We start from the raw sequence: 17,730 nt of genomic DNA, 5'->3' as shown, positions 1-17,730 counted from the left end.
ACGAAGCTCCATACCGTCATGTGGTTGATTGGCCATTTCGTACATTTTGTCAACAGTTGTCATGAAGAGGATGGACACCTAGCGTTTCGGCAGTACATGCTTACTGCTTACTGGCAGCGCTTGCGATTGCCAGGCCTCCGAGATGATTTTGCCAATATGCTTAGTCTGACATTTGAAAGAGAGGGTGTTGGCTAAGGTCACCTGTGTGAGCCATTTTCTTTTATACTGTTTCTGGATTTGCCGCCATTATGTATGTTTCTTCTCTACACCAGGACTGAAGTTTTCGTGTTTTAATCTTTATTTCAGTAAGCAGTCTACATTATATAGTCATGTTTTAGGATTTTAATTTCAGTACTGTACTTCTTTTGAAGTGGCTGTGTTGTGGATATTCTTTAATATTTTTTTCAATAGATACATTCGTTAGAGGAATAATAATTAAAAAAAAAAAAAGTTGGGAGAGCGTTAGACTGAAGATCTAAAGGAAAAAAAAAAAAAAAAAAAAAAAAAAAAAAAAAAAGTGGCTAGGATACCTGGCTTTCACCCAGGAGGCCCGGGTTCGATTCCCGGTACCGGAACGGAATTTTTTCCACACGAATCGTGACAGGTTTGAGCTGTCCGAGCGGCCGTTTCCCGTCCTGCTCGCAATATAGCTACTGTTTCGTGACCGTCAGCAGAATATAGACTAGGGAAGCAGACACACGACGACCATAGAAATGGTGTATGGCTTCATGCCACCTGTTTCCAGCGTAGGGCTGAGCAACTGCATCTGCCGAGGCCCGTTAGCTCAGTTGGTTAGAGCGTCGTGCTAATAACGCGAAGGTCGTGGGTTCGATCCCCCCACGGGCCACTACTCCTTTACTACTACGAAAAGGCAGCGCCGATTTCAGCTGGCGAGTGTGATGACCAGAAGATCATCACCCTGCGTGGAAGTTGACAGAGGATCCGAACCCGACTCGTCGGGAAGCGCTACAGCATTCACTCGGCAATGGCCATAATATCTTGAATACACTGGTTCTCAACCGATAAAGAGAAAATGAAAGAAAATGTCCGATTGCCGATGCGTAACAACTTTGGCCCTTGTCAGTACTTGGGCGGGTGAGCGCATGGGAACACAGGGCACTATTTGCACTTTTACTTCCTATTTTTGTTTCTCCTTTGTTTTCGGAGCTACAGCCCGATTCGGTCAGGGAGACGCCACCGTGAAATGAAGGGGGCGTGCTGTGTGTCCATCGCCTCGCCTCTCCTTAGCTCTCTCAGTCGTTTCTCGTGCTTGTCGTCTTGATAAAGGCCGATTTGAGAGCGCCAGCTCTCGCGTCAGCTGAGCAAAGTCGAGACAAGTCGAGACACACTAAGGGCTGGTATGCAGCGAGTAAGAGGGCGAAAAAACAATAATTTAAGAGCGCGTGGCGAAAGTACTCATACGCGAAATTAAAAGCCTGCTGCGGTGGCCGGGAATCGAACCCGGATCAACTGCTTGGAAGGCAACTATGCTGACCATTACACCACCACCGCACAAGCGAGCGCCGCGCGTCCGCGCTGTGTCGGCTTCCCGCCAGTCGGCAGCGGCGGAAGGTGATCGTACCTGGCAGGCGCATTTCGAGGCAGGCTAGGGGAGCACATCCAGACGCATTCGGACAGCGTATCCGCGCACATTTCGCATCCTTTGGCAAGAGTTGGGCGCCGGCGACGCAAGAGTACGCAGAGGACCGCGTTCTGGCGGCATTTTTAAGCAGTGCAGTGCAGGATTCAGCGTCTGCAGCATCTTTCCCACAGAATGCTACGGCGCTTGACGGCAGTCCCACTTTCCCTTGAGACATCTGCTCGGGAAGCAGCGTCAAGTTACCGCTGGCCCCAGCATCGGTGGTTCAGTGGTAGAATGCTCGCCTGCCACGCGGGCGGCCCGGGTTCGATTCCCGGCCGATGCATCATTTTGCTTTTCCCGCGATGATGCTGCCGCGTGGCTTGAGCGCTTGAGATGCACGATCCACAAGAATGTGTAGCTGGATTTCCCTTGAGAAGGACCGAGAACGCAGCACTCGCGGGTCCCCACTAGGACGCTCGCATCATGTTCTACAGACTAGCGTCGGCCTGGCCTCACAAGTTGCCGGGTCCGGGTGCCTCCGAGGCTCTGAACTTTAACGACAAGGAGTGCTGCCTATCGTTGCAACAGCTGCAGCAGCACCGCAATCAACTGGGCCGGCAGTGCACGTGTAGCAACAGAACACGTTATCCAGGAAGTACAGTGTCTCTACGTCTAATATTGGGTACGGCATTTACCCAGTTTGCAGGACAAGCGGTGCACCCGTGCCTCGGTAGCGCAGTAGGCAGCGCGTAAGTCTCATAATCTTAAGGTCGTGAGTTCGATCCTCACCCGGGGCATTTAATTTTCTGTGACTGATGGTGGTGCTGTTGCTAGGGCGCCAACGTATTTCTTGTTTGTTATCCACAACGTTTCAACGCTTCAGCGGGAAAATGTTTACTTCCTGTTATTGCTACTTACAGCTTCCCTTTTCCTCTTCTCCCAGCAGAGCATGAAGCCAGAAGCATTGCTCTGCGACGTTTGAGGTGCGCGCCTTGCCAGTCACTATGTGCAAAGATGCTCGCAAAGAGAGAGGGGCGCCGACGCGGCACTCGACACGAAATGCGACAAGCGACCGTACGAACGGTCGAACGAAACGGCCGCATCCGGTGTGGTCTAGTGGCTAGGATACCTGGCTTTCACCCAGGAGGCCCGGGTTCGATTCCCGGTACCGGAACGGAATTTTTTCCACACGAATCGTGACAGGTTTGAGCTGTCCGAGCGGCCGTTTCCCGTCCTGCTCGCAATATAGCTACTGTTTCGTGACCGTCAGCAGAATATAGACTAGGGAAGCAGACACACGACGACCATAGAAATGGTGTATGGCTTCATGCCACCTGTTTCCAGCGTAGGGCTGAGCAACTGCATCTGCCGAGGCCCGTTAGCTCAGTTGGTTAGAGCGTCGTGCTAATAACGCGAAGGTCGTGGGTTCGATCCCCCCACGGGCCACTACTCCTTTACTACTACGAAAAGGCAGCGCCGATTTCAGCTGGCGAGTGTGATGACCAGAAGATCATCACCCTGCGTGGAAGTTGACAGAGGATCCGAACCCGACTCGTCGGGAAGCGCTACAGCATTCACTCGGCAATGGCCATAATATCTTGAATACACTGGTTCTCAACCGATAAAGAGAAAATGAAAGAAAATGTCCGATTGCCGATGCGTAACAACTTTGGCCCTTGTCAGTACTTGGGCGGGTGAGCGCATGGGAACACAGGGCACTATTTGCACTTTTACTTCCTATTTTTGTTTCTCCTTTGTTTTCGGAGCTACAGCCCGATTCGGTCAGGGAGACGCCACCGTGAAATGAAGGGGGCGTGCTGTGTGTCCATCGCCTCGCCTCTCCTTAGCTCTCTCAGTCGTTTCTCGTGCTTGTCGTTTTGATAAAGGCCGATTTGAGAGCGCCAGCTCTCGCGTCAGCTGAGCAAAGTCGAGACAAGTCGAGACACACTAAGGGCTGGTATGCAGCGAGTAAGAGGGCGAAAAAACAATAATTTAAGAGCGCGTGGCGAAAGTACTCATACGCGAAATTAAAAGCCTGCTGCGGTGGCCGGGAATCGAACCCGGATCAACTGCTTGGAAGGCAACTATGCTGACCATTACACCACCACCGCACAAGCGAGCGCCGCGCGTCCGCGCTGTGTCGGCTTCCCGCCAGTCGGCAGCGGCGGAAGGTGATCGTACCTGGCAGGCGCATTTCGAGGCAGGCTAGGGGAGCACATCCAGACGCATTCGGACAGCGTATCCGCGCACATTTCGCATCCTTTGGCAAGAGTTGGGCGCCGGCGACGCAAGAGTACGCAGAGGACCGCGTTCTGGCGGCATTTTTAAGCAGTGCAGTGCAGGATTCAGCGTCTGCAGCATCTTTCCCACAGAATGCTACGGCGCTTGACGGCAGTCCCACTTTCCCTTGAGACATCTGCTCGGGAAGCAGCGTCAAGTTACCGCTGGCCCCAGTATCGGTGGTTCAGTGGTAGAATGCTCGCCTGCCACGCGGGCGGCCCGGGTTCGATTCCCGGCCGATGCATCATTTTGCTTTTCCCGCGATGATGCTGCCGCGTGGCTTGAGCGCTTGAGATGCACGATCCACAAGAATGTGTAGCTGGATTTCCCTTGAGAAGGACCGAGAACGCAGCACTCGCGGGTCCCCACTAGGACGCTCGCATCATGTTCTACAGACTAGCGTCGGCCTGGCCTCACAAGTTGCCGGGTCCGGGTGCCTCCGAGGCTCTGAACTTTAACGACAAGGAGTGCTGCCTATCGTTGCAACAGCTGCAGCAGCACCGCAATCAACTGGGCCGGCAGTGCACGTGTAGCAACAGAACACGTTATCCAGGAAGTACAGTGTCTCTACGTCTAATATTGGGTACGGCATTTACCCAGTTTGCAGGACAAGCGGTGCACCCGTGCCTCGGTAGCGCAGTAGGCAGCGCGTAAGTCTCATAATCTTAAGGTCGTGAGTTCGATCCTCACCCGGGGCATTTAATTTTCTGTGACTGATGGTGGTGCTGTTGCTAGGGCGCCAACGTATTTCTTGTTTGTTATCCACAACGTTTCAACGCTTCAGCGGGAAAATGTTTACTTCCTGTTATTGCTACTTACAGCTTCCCTTTTCCTCTTCTCCCAGCAGAGCATGAAGCCAAAAGCATTGCTCTGCGACGTTTGAGGTGCGCGCCTTGCCAGTCACTATGTGCAAAGATGCTCGCAAAGAGAGAGGGGCGCCGACGCGGCACTCGACACGAAATGCGACAAGCGACCGTACGAACGGTCGAACGAAACGGCCGCATCCGGTGTGGTCTAGTGGCTAGGATACCTGGCTTTCACCCAGGAGGCCCGGTTTCGATTCCCGGTACCGGAACGGAATTTTTTCCACACGAATCGTGACAGGTTTGAGCTGTCCGAGCGGCCGTTTCCCGTCCTGCTCGCAATATAGCTACTGTTTCGTGACCGTCAGCAGAATATAGACTAGGGAAGCAGACACACGACGACCATAGAAATGGTGTATGGCTTCATGCCACCTGTTTCCAGCGTAGGGCTGAGCAACTGCATCTGCCGAGGCCCGTTAGCTCAGTTGGTTAGAGCGTCGTGCTAATAACGCGAAGGTCGTGGGTTCGATCCCCCCACGGGCCACTACTCCTTTACTACTACGAAAAGGCAGCGCCGATTTCAGCTGGCGAGTGTGATGACCAGAAGATCATCACCCTGCGTGGAAGTTGACAGAGGATCCGAACCCGACTCGTCGGGAAGCGCTACAGCATTCACTCGGCAATGGCCATAATATCTTGAATACACTGGTTCTCAACCGATAAAGAGAAAATGAAAGAAAATGTCCGATTGCCGATGCGTAACAACTTTGGCCCTTGTCAGTACTTGGGCGGGTGAGCGCATGGGAACACAGGGCACTATTTGCACTTTTACTTCCTATTTTTGTTTCTCCTTTGTTTTCGGAGCTACAGCCCGATTCGGTCAGGGAGACGCCACCGTGAAATGAAGGGGGCGTGCTGTGTGTCCATCGCCTCGCCTCTCCTTAGCTCTCTCAGTCGTTTCTCGTGCTTGTCGTTTTGATAAAGGCCGATTTGAGAGCGCCAGCTCTCGCGTCAGCTGAGCAAAGTCGAGACAAGTCGAGACACACTAAGGGCTGGTATGCAGCGAGTAAGAGGGCGAAAAAACAATAATTTAAGAGCGCGTGGCGAAAGTACTCATACGCGAAATTAAAAGCCTGCTGCGGTGGCCGGGAATCGAACCCGGATCAACTGCTTGGAAGGCAACTATGCTGACCATTACACCACCACCGCACAAGCGAGCGCCGCGCGTCCGCGCTGTGTCGGCTTCCCGCCAGTCGGCAGCGGCGGAAGGTGATCGTACCTGGCAGGCGCATTTCGAGGCAGGCTAGGGGAGCACATCCAGACGCATTCGGACAGCGTATCCGCGCACATTTCGCATCCTTTGGCAAGAGTTGGGCGCCGGCGACGCAAGAGTACGCAGAGGACCGCGTTCTGGCGGCATTTTTAAGCAGTGCAGTGCAGGATTCAGCGTCTGCAGCATCTTTCCCACAGAATGCTACGGCGCTTGACGGCAGTCCCACTTTCCCTTGAGACATCTGCTCGGGAAGCAGCGTCAAGTTACCGCTGGCCCCAGCATCGGTGGTTCAGTGGTAGAATGCTCGCCTGCCACGCGGGCGGCCCGGGTTCGATTCCCGGCCGATGCATCATTTTGCTTTTCCCGCGATGATGCTGCCGCGTGGCTTGAGCGCTTGAGATGCACGATCCACAAGAATGTGTAGCTGGATTTCCCTTGAGAAGGACCGAGAACGCAGCACTCGCGGGTCCCCACTAGGACGCTCGCATCATGTTCTACAGACTAGCGTCGGCCTGGCCTCACAAGTTGCCGGGTCCGGGTGCCTCCGAGGCTCTGAACTTTAACGACAAGGAGTGCTGCCTATCGTTGCAACAGCTGCAGCAGCACCGCAATCAACTGGGCCGGCAGTGCACGTGTAGCAACAGAACACGTTATCCAGGAAGTACAGTGTCTCTACGTCTAATATTGGGTACGGCATTTACCCAGTTTGCAGGACAAGCGGTGCACCCGTGCCTCGGTAGCGCAGTAGGCAGCGCGTAAGTCTCATAATCTTAAGGTCGTGAGTTCGATCCTCACCCGGGGCATTTAATTTTCTGTGACTGATGGTGGTGCTGTTGCTAGGGCGCCAACGTATTTCTTGTTTGTTATCCACAACGTTTCAACGCTTCAGCGGGAAAATGTTTACTTCCTGTTATTGCTACTTACAGCTTCCCTTTTCCTCTTCTCCCAGCAGAGCATGAAGCCAAAAGCATTGCTCTGCGACGTTTGAGGTGCGCGCCTTGCCAGTCACTATGTGCAAAGATGCTCGCAAAGAGAGAGGGGCGCCGACGCGGCACTCGACACGAAATGCGACAAGCGACCGTACGAACGGTCGAACGAAACGGCCGCATCCGGTGTGGTCTAGTGGCTAGGATACCTGGCTTTCACCCAGGAGGCCCGGGTTCGATTCCCGGTACCGGAACGGAATTTTTTCCACACGAATCGTGACAGGTTTGAGCTGTCCGAGCGGCCGTTTCCCGTCCTGCTCGCAATATAGCTACTGTTTCGTGACCGTCAGCAGAATATAGACTAGGGAAGCAGACACACGACGACCATAGAAATGGTGTATGGCTTCATGCCACCTGTTTCCAGCGTAGGGCTGAGCAACTGCATCTGCCGAGGCCCGTTAGCTCAGTTGGTTAGAGCGTCGTGCTAATAACGCGAAGGTCGTGGGTTCGATCCCCCCACGGGCCACTACTCCTTTACTACTACGAAAAGGCAGCGCCGATTTCAGCTGGCGAGTGTGATGACCAGAAGATCATCACCCTGCGTGGAAGTTGACAGAGGATCCGAACCCGACTCGTCGGGAAGCGCTACAGCATTCACTCGGCAATGGCCATAATATCTTGAATACACTGGTTCTCAACCGATAAAGAGAAAATGAAAGAAAATGTCCGATTGCCGATGCGTAACAACTTTGGCCCTTGTCAGTACTTGGGCGGGTGAGCGCATGGGAACACAGGGCACTATTTGCACTTTTACTTCCTATTTTTGTTTCTCCTTTGTTTTCGGAGCTACAGCCCGATTCGGTCAGGGAGACGCCACCGTGAAATGAAGGGGGCGTGCTGTGTGTCCATCGCCTCGCCTCTCCTTAGCTCTCTCAGTCGTTTCTCGTGCTTGTCGTTTTGATAAAGGCCGATTTGAGAGCGCCAGCGCTCGCGTCAGCTGAGCAAAGTCGAGACAAGTCGAGACACACTAAGGGCTGGTATGCAGCGAGTAAGAGGGCGAAAAAACAATAATTTAAGAGCGCGTGGCGAAAGTACTCATACGCGAAATTAAAAGCCTGCTGCGGTGGCCGGGAATCGAACCCGGATCAACTGCTTGGAAGGCAACTATGCTGACCATTACACCACCACCGCACAAGCGAGCGCCGCGCGTCCGCGCTGTGTCGGCTTCCCGCCAGTCGGCAGCGGCGGAAGGTGATCGTACCTGGCAGGCGCATTTCGAGGCAGGCTAGGGGAGCACATCCAGACGCATTCGGACAGCGTATCCGCGCACATTTCGCATCCTTTGGCAAGAGTTGGGCGCCGGCGACGCAAGAGTACGCAGAGGACCGCGTTCTGGCGGCATTTTTAAGCAGTGCAGTGCAGGATTCAGCGTCTGCAGCATCTTTCCCACAGAATGCTACGGCGCTTGACGGCAGTCCCACTTTCCCTTGAGACATCTGCTCGGGAAGCAGCGTCAAGTTACCGCTGGCCCCAGCATCGGTGGTTCAGTGGTAGAATGCTCGCCTGCCACGCGGGCGGCCCGGGTTCGATTCCCGGCCGATGCATCATTTTGCTTTTCCCGCGATGATGCTGCCGCGTGGCTTGAGCGCTTGAGATGCACGATCCACAAGAATGTGTAGCTGGATTTCCCTTGAGAAGGACCGAGAACGCAGCACTCGCGGGTCCCCACTAGGACGCTCGCATCATGTTCTACAGACTAGCGTCGGCCTGGCCTCACAAGTTGCCGGGTCCGGGTGCCTCCGAGGCTCTGAACTTTAACGACAAGGAGTGCTGCCTATCGTTGCAACAGCTGCAGCAGCACCGCAATCAACTGGGCCGGCAGAGCACGTGTAGCAACAGAACACGTTATCCAGGAAGTACAGTGTCTCTACGTCTAATATTGGGTACGGCATTTACCCAGTTTGCAGGACAAGCGGTGCACCCGTGCCTCGGTAGCGCAGTAGGCAGCGCGTAAGTCTCATAATCTTAAGGTCGTGAGTTCGATCCTCACCCGGGGCATTTAATTTTCTGTGACTGATGGTGGTGCTGTTGCTAGGGCGCCAACGTATTTCTTGTTTGTTATCCACAACGTTTCAACGCTTCAGCGGGAAAATGTTTACTTCCTGTTATTGCTACTTACAGCTTCCCTTTTCCTCTTCTCCCAGCAGAGCATGAAGCCAAAAGCATTGCTCTGCGACGTTTGAGGTGCGCGCCTTGCCAGTCACTATGTGCAAAGATGCTCGCAAAGAGAGAGGGGCGCCGACGCGGCACTCGACACGAAATGCGACAAGCGACCGTACGAACGGTCGAACGAAACGGCCGCATCCGGTGTGGTCTAGTGGCTAGGATACCTGGCTTTCACCCAGGAGGCCCGGGTTCGATTCCCGGTACCGGAACGGAATTTTTTCCACACGAATCGTGACAGGTTTGAGCTGTCCGAGCGGCCGTTTCCCGTCCTGCTCGCAATATAGCTACTGTTTCGTGACCGTCAGCAGAATATAGACTAGGGAAGCAGACACACGACGACCATAGAAATGGTGTATGGCTTCATGCCACCTGTTTCCAGCGTAGGGCTGAGCAACTGCATCTGCCGAGGCCCGTTAGCTCAGTTGGTTAGAGCGTCGTGCTAATAACGCGAAGGTCGTGGGTTCGATCCCCCCACGGGCCACTACTCCTTTACTACTACGAAAAGGCAGCGCCGATTTCAGCTGGCGAGTGTGATGACCAGAAGATCATCACCCTGCGTGGAAGTTGACAGAGGATCCGAACCCGACTCGTCGGGAAGCGCTACAGCATTCACTCGGCAATGGCCATAATATCTTGAATACACTGGTTCTCAACCGATAAAGAGAAAATGAAAGAAAATGTCCGATTGCCGATGCGTAACAACTTTGGCCCTTGTCAGTACTTGGGCGGGTGAGCGCATGGGAACACAGGGCACTATTTGCACTTTTACTTCCTATTTTTGTTTCTCCTTTGTTTTCGGAGCTACAGCCCGATTCGGTCAGGGAGACGCCACCGTGAAATGAAGGGGGCGTGCTGTGTGTCCATCGCCTCGCCTCTCCTTAGCTCTCTCAGTCGTTTCTCGTGCTTGTCGTTTTGATAAAGGCCGATTTGAGAGCGCCAGCTCTCGCGTCAGCTGAGCAAAGTCGAGACAAGTCGAGACACACTAAGGGCTGGTATGCAGCGAGTAAGAGGGCGAAAAAACAATAATTTAAGAGCGCGTGGCGAAAGTACTCATACGCGAAATTAAAAGCCTGCTGCGGTGGCCGGGAATCGAACCCGGATCAACTGCTTGGAAGGCAACTATGCTGACCATTACACCACCACCGCACAAGCGAGCGCCGCGCGTCCGCGCTGTGTCGGCTTCCCGCCAGTCGGCAGCGGCGGAAGGTGATCGTACCTGGCAGGCGCATTTCGAGGCAGGCTAGGGGAGCACATCCAGACGCATTCGGACAGCGTATCCGCGCACATTTCGCATCCTTTGGCAAGAGTTGGGCGCCGGCGACGCAAGAGTACGCAGAGGACCGCGTTCTGGCGGCATTTTTAAGCAGTGCAGTGCAGGATTCAGCGTCTGCAGCATCTTTCCCACAGAATGCTACGGCGCTTGACGGCAGTCCCACTTTCCCTTGAGACATCTGCTCGGGAAGCAGCGTCAAGTTACCGCTGGCCCCAGCATCGGTGGTTCAGTGGTAGAATGCTCGCCTGCCACGCGGGCGGCCCGGGTTCGATTCCCGGCCGATGCATCATTTTGCTTTTCCCGCGATGATGCTGCCGCGTGGCTTGAGCGCTTGAGATGCACGATCCACAAGAATGTGTAGCTGGATTTCCCTTGAGAAGGACCGAGAACGCAGCACTCGCGGGTCCCCACTAGGACGCTCGCATCATGTTCTACAGACTAGCGTCGGCCTGGCCTCACAAGTTGCCGGGTCCGGGTGCCTCCGAGGCTCTGAACTTTAACGACAAGGAGTGCTGCCTATCGTTGCAACAGCTGCAGCAGCACCGCAATCAACTGGGCCGGCAGTGCACGTGTAGCAACAGAACACGTTATCCAGGAAGTACAGTGTCTCTACGTCTAATATTGGGTACGGCATTTACCCAGTTTGCAGGACAAGCGGTGCACCCGTGCCTCGGTAGCGCAGTAGGCAGCGCGTAAGTCTCATAATCTTAAGGTCGTGAGTTCGATCCTCACCCGGGGCATTTAATTTTCTGTGACTGATGGTGGTGCTGTTGCTAGGGCGCCAACGTATTTCTTGTTTGTTATCCACAACGTTTCAACGCTTCAGCGGGAAAATGTTTACTTCCTGTTATTGCTACTTACAGCTTCCCTTTTCCTCTTCTCCCAGCAGAGCATGAAGCCAAAAGCATTGCTCTGCGACGTTTGAGGTGCGCGCCTTGCCAGTCACTATGTGCAAAGATGCTCGCAAAGAGAGAGGGGCGCCGACGCGGCACTCGACACGAAATGCGACAAGCGACCGTACGAACGGTCGAACGAAACGGCCGCATCCGGTGTGGTCTAGTGGCTAGGATACCTGGCTTTCACCCAGGAGGCCCGGGTTCGATTCCCGGTACCGGAACGGAATTTTTTCCACACGAATCGTGACAGGTTTGAGCTGTCCGAGCGGCCGTTTCCCGTCCTGCTCGCAATATAGCTACTGTTTCGTGACCGTCAGCAGAATATAGACTAGGGAAGCAGACACACGACGACCATAGAAATGGTGTATGGCTTCATGCCACCTGTTTCCAGCGTAGGGCTGAGCAACTGCATCTGCCGAGGCCCGTTAGCTCAGTTGGTTAGAGCGTCGTGCTAATAACGCGAAGGTCGTGGGTTCGATCCCCCCACGGGCCACTACTCCTTTACTACTACGAAAAGGCAGCGCCGATTTCAGCTGGCGAGTGTGATGACCAGAAGATCATCACCCTGCGTGGAAGTTGACAGAGGATCCGAACCCGACTCGTCGGGAAGCGCTACAGCATTCACTCGGCAATGGCCATAATATCTTGAATACACTGGTTCTCAACCGATAAAGAGAAAATGAAAGAAAATGTCCGATTGCCGATGCGTAACAACTTTGGCCCTTGTCAGTACTTGGGCGGGTGAGCGCATGGGAACACAGGGCACTATTTGCACTTTTACTTCCTATTTTTGTTTCTCCTTTGTTTTCGGAGCTACAGCCCGATTCGGTCAGGGAGACGCCACCGTGAAATGAAGGGGGCGTGCTGTGTGTCCATCGCCTCGCCTCTCCTTAGCTCTCTCAGTCGTTTCTCGTGCTTGTCGTCTTGATAAAGGCCGATTTGAGAGCGCCAGCTCTCGCGTCAGCTGAGCAAAGTCGAGACAAGTCGAGACACACTAAGGGCTGGTATGCAGCGAGTAAGAGGGCGAAAAAACAATAATTTAAGAGCGCGTGGCGAAAGTACTCATACGCGAAATTAAAAGCCTGCTGCGGTGGCCGGGAATCGAACCCGGATCAACTGCTTGGAAGGCAACTATGCTGACCATTACACCACCACCGCACAAGCGAGCGCCGCGCGTCCGCGCTGTGTCGGCTTCCCGCCAGTCGGCAGCGGCGGAAGGTGATCGTACCTGGCAGGCGCATTTCGAGGCAGGCTAGGGGAGCACATCCAGACGCATTCGGACAGCGTATCCGCGCACATTTCGCATCCTTTGGCAAGAGTTGGGCGCCGGCGACGCAAGAGTACGCAGAGGACCGCGTTCTGGCGGCATTTTTAAGCAGTGCAGTGCAGGATTCAGCGTCTGCAGCATCTTTCCCACAGAATGCTACGGCGCTTGACGGCAGTCCCACTTTCCCTTGAGACATCTGCTCGGGAAGCAGCGTCAAGTTACCGCTGGCCCCAGCATCGGTGGTTCAGTGGTAGAATGCTCGCCTGCCACGCGGGCGGCCCGGGTTCGATTCCCGGCCGATGCATCATTTTGCTTTTCCCGCGATGATGCTGCCGCGTGGCTTGAGCGCTTGAGATGCACGATCCACAAGAATGTGTAGCTGGATTTCCCTTGAGAAGGACCGAGAACGCAGCACTCGCGGGTCCCCACTAGGACGCTCGCATCATGTTCTACAGACTAGCGTCGGCCTGGCCTCACAAGTTGCCGGGTCCGGGTGCCTCCGAGGCTCTGAACTTTAACGACAAGGAGTGCTGCCTATCGTTGCAACAGCTGCAGCAGCACCGCAATCAACTGGGCCGGCAGTGCACGTGTAGCAACAGAACACGTTATCCAGGAAGTACAGTGTCTCTACGTCTAATATTGGGTACGGCATTTACCCAGTTTGCAGGACAAGCGGTGCACCCGTGCCTCGGTAGCGCAGTAGGCAGCGCGTAAGTCTCATAATCTTAAGGTCGTGAGTTCGATCCTCACCCGGGGCATTTAATTTTCTGTGACTGATGGTGGTGCTGTTGCTAGGGCGCCAACGTATTTCTTGTTTGTTATCCACAACGTTTCAACGCTTCAGCGGGAAAATGTTTACTTCCTGTTATTGCTACTTACAGCTTCCCTTTTCCTCTTCTCCCAGCAGAGCATGAAGCCAAAAGCATTGCTCTGCGACGTTTGAGGTGCGCGCCTTGCCAGTCACTATGTGCAAAGATGCTCGCAAAGAGAGAGGGGCGCCGACGCGGCACTCGACACGAAATGCGACAAGCGACCGTACGAACGGTCGAACGAAACGGCCGCATCCGGTGTGGTCTAGTGGCTAGGATACCTGGCTTTCACCCAGGAGGCCCGGGTTCGATTCCCGGTACCGGAACGGAATTTTTTCCACACGAATCGTGACAGGTTTGAGCTGTCCGAGCGGCCGTTTCCCGTCCTGCTCGCAATATAGCTACTGTTTCGTGACCGTCAGCAGAATATAGACTAGGGAAGCAGACACACGACGACCATAGAAATGGTGTATGGCTTCATGCCACCTGTTTCCAGCGTAGGGCTGAGCAACTGCATCTGCCGAGGCCCGTTAGCTCAGTTGGTTAGAGCGTCGTGCTAATAACGCGAAGGTCGTGGGTTCGATCCCCCCACGGGCCACTACTCCTTTACTACTACGAAAAGGCAGCGCCGATTTCAGCTGGCGAGTGTGATGACCAGAAGATCATCACCCTGCGTGGAAGTTGACAGAGGATCCGAACCCGACTCGTCGGGAAGCGCTACAGCATTCACTCGGCAATGGCCATAATATCTTGAATACACTGGTTCTCAACCGATAAAGAGAAAATGAAAGAAAATGTCCGATTGCCGATGCGTAACAACTTTGGCCCTTGTCAGTACTTGGGCGGGTGAGCGCATGGGAACACAGGGCACTATTTGCACTTTTACTTCCTATTTTTGTTTCTCCTTTGTTTTCGGAGCTACAGCCCGATTCGGTCAGGGAGACGCCACCGTGAAATGAAGGGGGCGTGCTGTGTGTCCATCGCCTCGCCTCTCCTTAGCTCTCTCAGTCGTTTCTCGTGCTTGTCGTTTTGATAAAGGCCGATTTGAGAGCGCCAGCTCTCGCGTCAGCTGAGCAAAGTCGAGACAAGTCGAGACACACTAAGGGCTGGTATGCAGCGAGTAAGAGGGCGAAAAAACAATAATTTAAGAGCGCGTGGCGAAAGTACTCATACGCGAAATTAAAGGCCTGCTGCGGTGGCCGGGAATCGAACCCGGATCAACTGCTTGGAAGGCAACTATGCTGACCATTACACCACCACCGCACAAGCGAGCGCCGCGCGTCCGCGCTGTGTCGGCTTCCCGCCAGTCGGCAGCGGCGGAAGGTGATCGTACCTGGCAGGCGCATTTCGAGGCAGGCTAGGGGAGCACATCCAGACGCATTCGGACAGCGTATCCGCGCACATCGCGCGGAGCAGCGGAGCGGTTGCGGCTTTGTTTACATCGCGGGGCGGCGCTCAGCGAGTGTTTCGAGGTCCACGTGTTCAAGTTTCTTCAACGTGAGTACCATGTCGACAGTTACTAGGGCAAACACTGCGCAGTTTGTGTTCGATAGAAATGCTTTGCGGCCCACCGCTTTTGAAATCCACGAATTTATATTCGAAGATTTGAAAATCCCGGAAGATCTAGTGGACACTTTTCAGTTGGATTTCGCGCAATATTCGCTATTTTTGAAGTTCTTTTCCGGCGACATGTGTGAAAAAATTTGTTGAAAAATTTGGCGGAGTGCGTAAATTTAGGCATGTCGATGGCACAGTCAGTGATGTGCAGATTGTGCCCTCGGGTTATGGTGTTAGAACGGTTCGAGTATTTAATGTGCCCCCTGAATGCGGCAATGATTTGATTGCACGTGCTCTCACTCAGTACGGCGTTGTCTTGTCGGTAGTTAACGAAAAGTGGTCTAGTGCCTACCGGTACCAGGTTAATAGTGGAGTACGTAGTGTCCGCATTGACTTGAAGAAACACATTCCATCCTACGTAATGATTGCGGGCTGTAGGGCTCAAGTGACTTATATCGGCCAGCCACCCACATGCTCAATTTGTCATTCCACTGAGCATTTACGTGTTGATTGTCCCCGTAGACGACCCGTGCAGCTCCCACGTAGTGACGCTGCGGCTACTGGTGGCCACTTCGTGCCACTACTGAGTGAAATAGTAGCGGGCACTGTATCACAACCCCGCCCTGCCGACCCTATTCGTGCTGAGGATGTACCAAGTGAGGTGAATGTTACTGCAGACGCACCACAGGATCGAATGGAGGACGCTCCCATTTTGTCCTCGGCTGTGGTAGAATCGGATTCAGTTGCTAAGGAGGTCCCAGATGTTTCGGATCATACACCAGTTGCTATTTCGGAAGAGATGGACACCTCCTTACCACCGCCTCCGCCGCCTGAAGAGGTTCCCCTGGCACCGAGGAAAGGGCGTACAAAGAAAAATAAAAATAAAGGTACTAGGAGTCAGCAGTCAGATGACTTGCCGTGCACCCCTGTATCAGAGAGTGGCAGTGAGACTGAAGTTCAGACATCGTGCCCCCCTGCCTCTGACAGCTCTGCGCGCCAGGAGCGTATAAGGGAACAAACAGCACATCTCAAGGTGTTCTTAAATACGACACGCGAACAGGGTGCGCATGCTGCGAAGCGCAAAAGCGAGCAAAGTAGCGAGCAGCTGCCGCAGCGCACGCGCAGGCATTCGGCGACGTCGGCCGCCGGTACAGCAACAACACAGGCGGCCGAGGCCACGTACACAGACACCGCTGGTGGTCGCGCCCAACCGACCGACCGACCAACGGAGACGCCCTGGTGGAAGCAGGAGGAGGACGACCCTGGATCCCATTAGCGGCTTTCGGCGGACCTGCTGTAATTCGTGCCCCGTTTACCTGCGACGTTATGTTACGCTGTTCCTGCACGCTGACAGTAATTTTCTGCACAGTATTGTCCACGAGTTACGTAATGGGTTGCAGTGCTTCTTGACAGTTTTATTGGTGTGCTTCAGACGCTGCATCTGCGTCTTCCGTTTCTCATTTTTCTTGCTAATGCTTGAGTGTCTGTGTTTTAAATGGCCGCCGCTCGTCAACATCTAAAGATCTTCTCAGTTTTATCACTCAATGTAAATCGCATCATAGCTGCGCATAAAATAGCAAGTTTTATAGACTTTTTAACTTTGGGAGGCTATGACGTTGCATTGCTCCAAGAAGTTACTGTTAAGCGCTTCAATAACGTCCCTGGTTATGATGTCATCTATAACATTAACGTTGAAGGTACTTGTGGCACCGCTGTTCTTTATAAAACTGTATTGCAACCAACTAACGTTCAATTTTTACCGAATGGCCGCTTACTTACGTGTACGATCCAGGATGTCACATTTATTAATATATACGCGCCGAGTGGCACTGATCATAAACGTGCACGTTCTGTTTTTTTTAATCAAGATGTGGTTCCGTTTTTTGCGTCGACCCGCAATGTCGTAGTTGGCGGCGATTTTAACTGTGTTACTGCCGCAGCCGATCAATTTCCCACGGCTACCATGTGCCCGGAACTTTCCCAACTAATTGTGACAAATGACTTGATCGATGTTTGGCGTCATTTTCATCCTACCACGACGCAATACACACATTTTTATGCGAACGGTGCCAGCAGAATTGATCGCATTTATGTGTCGCGGCCGCTTCAAACCTATCTTCATAGGGTTGCGGTACATCCCGTCGCTTTTAGCGATCACTGCGGGGTTGTGTGTGACGTGCAATTACTGGCACATAGGCAGGCGCCCCCTTCCCGTGTTTGGAAACTCAATACCCGTCATCTCTCTGACGCCGGTTTACGTTGCGAGATTCAGAACGTGTGGCAGTTTTGTTCTGAAAAACGGGGAAGCTATGCCTCGGTCTTACAATGGTGGGTCGACCTAGCCAAACCGCAGTTGCGCAGTGTTGCGATGCGGTATGCAAGGGAGGCGTCATTTTGGGAGAGGCGCACCATTGCCTTTTATCAGCAGTGCCTCCAGGATGCGCTTGATGCGCCCGTGGCGCCAGATCAAAACTTACGCGCACGTTTGAATAGAATTAAAAGCAAGATACTCCAGCATCACCTCCACAAGGCACAAGGTGTTCTGATCAGGAGCCGACCGCAGTGTGAGACCACTGACGAAGTGCCAACGCTTTACCACTTGGCACGCGAGAAACGGTTGGCGCGGAGGAAAGACATTACCACCCTCATCACGGACACTGGTGCTCGTCTCACGGCGAAGCATGAGATCGTTCCCCACGTCACCGACCACTTTAAGAGGTTGTTCGGACGGACAGCTGCCGATGATGTCGCACGTTCATTTCTGTTAGATGAATTGGATACTGTCATCTCCGAATCTGACCGTCAGTCACTGGATGAGATGTTGTCACGGGACGATGT

At 53.7% G+C, this 17,730-nt stretch overlaps 32 non-coding genes across 32 annotated transcripts; 25 read left to right on the top strand and 7 right to left on the bottom strand.

Moving 5' to 3' along the window:
- Positions 1-773: 773 nt before the first annotated feature.
- On the top strand, positions 774-847 carry Trnai-aau. The gene has a single exon. It is a non-coding gene; the product is annotated as a tRNA-Ile (tRNA).
- A 593-nt stretch (positions 848-1,440) lies between these two features.
- On the bottom strand, positions 1,441-1,512 carry Trnag-ucc. The gene has a single exon. It is a non-coding gene; the product is annotated as a tRNA-Gly (tRNA).
- Positions 1,513-1,854: 342 nt separating this feature from the next.
- Trnag-gcc lies at positions 1,855-1,925 on the top strand. Its single transcript has one exon. It is a non-coding gene; the product is annotated as a tRNA-Gly (tRNA).
- A 381-nt stretch (positions 1,926-2,306) lies between these two features.
- Positions 2,307-2,379, top strand: Trnam-cau. The gene has a single exon. It is a non-coding gene; the product is annotated as a tRNA-Met (tRNA).
- A 305-nt stretch (positions 2,380-2,684) lies between these two features.
- Trnae-uuc lies at positions 2,685-2,756 on the top strand. Its single transcript has one exon. It is a non-coding gene; the product is annotated as a tRNA-Glu (tRNA).
- A 198-nt stretch (positions 2,757-2,954) lies between these two features.
- Trnai-aau lies at positions 2,955-3,028 on the top strand. Its single transcript has one exon. It is a non-coding gene; the product is annotated as a tRNA-Ile (tRNA).
- Positions 3,029-3,621: 593 nt separating this feature from the next.
- Positions 3,622-3,693, bottom strand: Trnag-ucc. The gene has a single exon. It is a non-coding gene; the product is annotated as a tRNA-Gly (tRNA).
- Positions 3,694-4,035: 342 nt separating this feature from the next.
- Positions 4,036-4,106, top strand: Trnag-gcc. The gene has a single exon. It is a non-coding gene; the product is annotated as a tRNA-Gly (tRNA).
- A 381-nt stretch (positions 4,107-4,487) lies between these two features.
- Positions 4,488-4,560, top strand: Trnam-cau. The gene has a single exon. It is a non-coding gene; the product is annotated as a tRNA-Met (tRNA).
- Positions 4,561-4,865: 305 nt separating this feature from the next.
- Trnae-uuc lies at positions 4,866-4,937 on the top strand. The gene has a single exon. It is a non-coding gene; the product is annotated as a tRNA-Glu (tRNA).
- A 198-nt stretch (positions 4,938-5,135) lies between these two features.
- Positions 5,136-5,209, top strand: Trnai-aau. The gene has a single exon. It is a non-coding gene; the product is annotated as a tRNA-Ile (tRNA).
- A 593-nt stretch (positions 5,210-5,802) lies between these two features.
- Positions 5,803-5,874, bottom strand: Trnag-ucc. The gene has a single exon. It is a non-coding gene; the product is annotated as a tRNA-Gly (tRNA).
- A 342-nt stretch (positions 5,875-6,216) lies between these two features.
- On the top strand, positions 6,217-6,287 carry Trnag-gcc. The gene has a single exon. It is a non-coding gene; the product is annotated as a tRNA-Gly (tRNA).
- A 381-nt stretch (positions 6,288-6,668) lies between these two features.
- Positions 6,669-6,741, top strand: Trnam-cau. The gene has a single exon. It is a non-coding gene; the product is annotated as a tRNA-Met (tRNA).
- Positions 6,742-7,046: 305 nt separating this feature from the next.
- Trnae-uuc lies at positions 7,047-7,118 on the top strand. The gene has a single exon. It is a non-coding gene; the product is annotated as a tRNA-Glu (tRNA).
- A 198-nt stretch (positions 7,119-7,316) lies between these two features.
- Positions 7,317-7,390, top strand: Trnai-aau. The gene has a single exon. It is a non-coding gene; the product is annotated as a tRNA-Ile (tRNA).
- Positions 7,391-7,983: 593 nt separating this feature from the next.
- On the bottom strand, positions 7,984-8,055 carry Trnag-ucc. Its single transcript has one exon. It is a non-coding gene; the product is annotated as a tRNA-Gly (tRNA).
- Positions 8,056-8,397: 342 nt separating this feature from the next.
- On the top strand, positions 8,398-8,468 carry Trnag-gcc. The gene has a single exon. It is a non-coding gene; the product is annotated as a tRNA-Gly (tRNA).
- Positions 8,469-8,849: 381 nt separating this feature from the next.
- Trnam-cau lies at positions 8,850-8,922 on the top strand. Its single transcript has one exon. It is a non-coding gene; the product is annotated as a tRNA-Met (tRNA).
- Positions 8,923-9,227: 305 nt separating this feature from the next.
- Positions 9,228-9,299, top strand: Trnae-uuc. Its single transcript has one exon. It is a non-coding gene; the product is annotated as a tRNA-Glu (tRNA).
- Positions 9,300-9,497: 198 nt separating this feature from the next.
- On the top strand, positions 9,498-9,571 carry Trnai-aau. Its single transcript has one exon. It is a non-coding gene; the product is annotated as a tRNA-Ile (tRNA).
- A 593-nt stretch (positions 9,572-10,164) lies between these two features.
- Positions 10,165-10,236, bottom strand: Trnag-ucc. The gene has a single exon. It is a non-coding gene; the product is annotated as a tRNA-Gly (tRNA).
- A 342-nt stretch (positions 10,237-10,578) lies between these two features.
- Trnag-gcc lies at positions 10,579-10,649 on the top strand. The gene has a single exon. It is a non-coding gene; the product is annotated as a tRNA-Gly (tRNA).
- A 381-nt stretch (positions 10,650-11,030) lies between these two features.
- On the top strand, positions 11,031-11,103 carry Trnam-cau. The gene has a single exon. It is a non-coding gene; the product is annotated as a tRNA-Met (tRNA).
- A 305-nt stretch (positions 11,104-11,408) lies between these two features.
- Positions 11,409-11,480, top strand: Trnae-uuc. The gene has a single exon. It is a non-coding gene; the product is annotated as a tRNA-Glu (tRNA).
- Positions 11,481-11,678: 198 nt separating this feature from the next.
- Trnai-aau lies at positions 11,679-11,752 on the top strand. The gene has a single exon. It is a non-coding gene; the product is annotated as a tRNA-Ile (tRNA).
- Positions 11,753-12,345: 593 nt separating this feature from the next.
- Trnag-ucc lies at positions 12,346-12,417 on the bottom strand. The gene has a single exon. It is a non-coding gene; the product is annotated as a tRNA-Gly (tRNA).
- Positions 12,418-12,759: 342 nt separating this feature from the next.
- On the top strand, positions 12,760-12,830 carry Trnag-gcc. Its single transcript has one exon. It is a non-coding gene; the product is annotated as a tRNA-Gly (tRNA).
- A 381-nt stretch (positions 12,831-13,211) lies between these two features.
- Trnam-cau lies at positions 13,212-13,284 on the top strand. Its single transcript has one exon. It is a non-coding gene; the product is annotated as a tRNA-Met (tRNA).
- Positions 13,285-13,589: 305 nt separating this feature from the next.
- Positions 13,590-13,661, top strand: Trnae-uuc. The gene has a single exon. It is a non-coding gene; the product is annotated as a tRNA-Glu (tRNA).
- Positions 13,662-13,859: 198 nt separating this feature from the next.
- On the top strand, positions 13,860-13,933 carry Trnai-aau. Its single transcript has one exon. It is a non-coding gene; the product is annotated as a tRNA-Ile (tRNA).
- Positions 13,934-14,526: 593 nt separating this feature from the next.
- Positions 14,527-14,598, bottom strand: Trnag-ucc. Its single transcript has one exon. It is a non-coding gene; the product is annotated as a tRNA-Gly (tRNA).
- Between the last annotated feature and the right edge of the window lie 3,132 nt (positions 14,599-17,730).

Source organism: Schistocerca piceifrons, chromosome 2 (assembly GCF_021461385.2).
Source record: "Schistocerca piceifrons isolate TAMUIC-IGC-003096 chromosome 2, iqSchPice1.1, whole genome shotgun sequence".
Taxonomy (NCBI): Eukaryota; Metazoa; Arthropoda; class Insecta; order Orthoptera; family Acrididae; genus Schistocerca; species Schistocerca piceifrons.
This window is presented reverse-complemented; position numbering and strand designations above follow the sequence as displayed.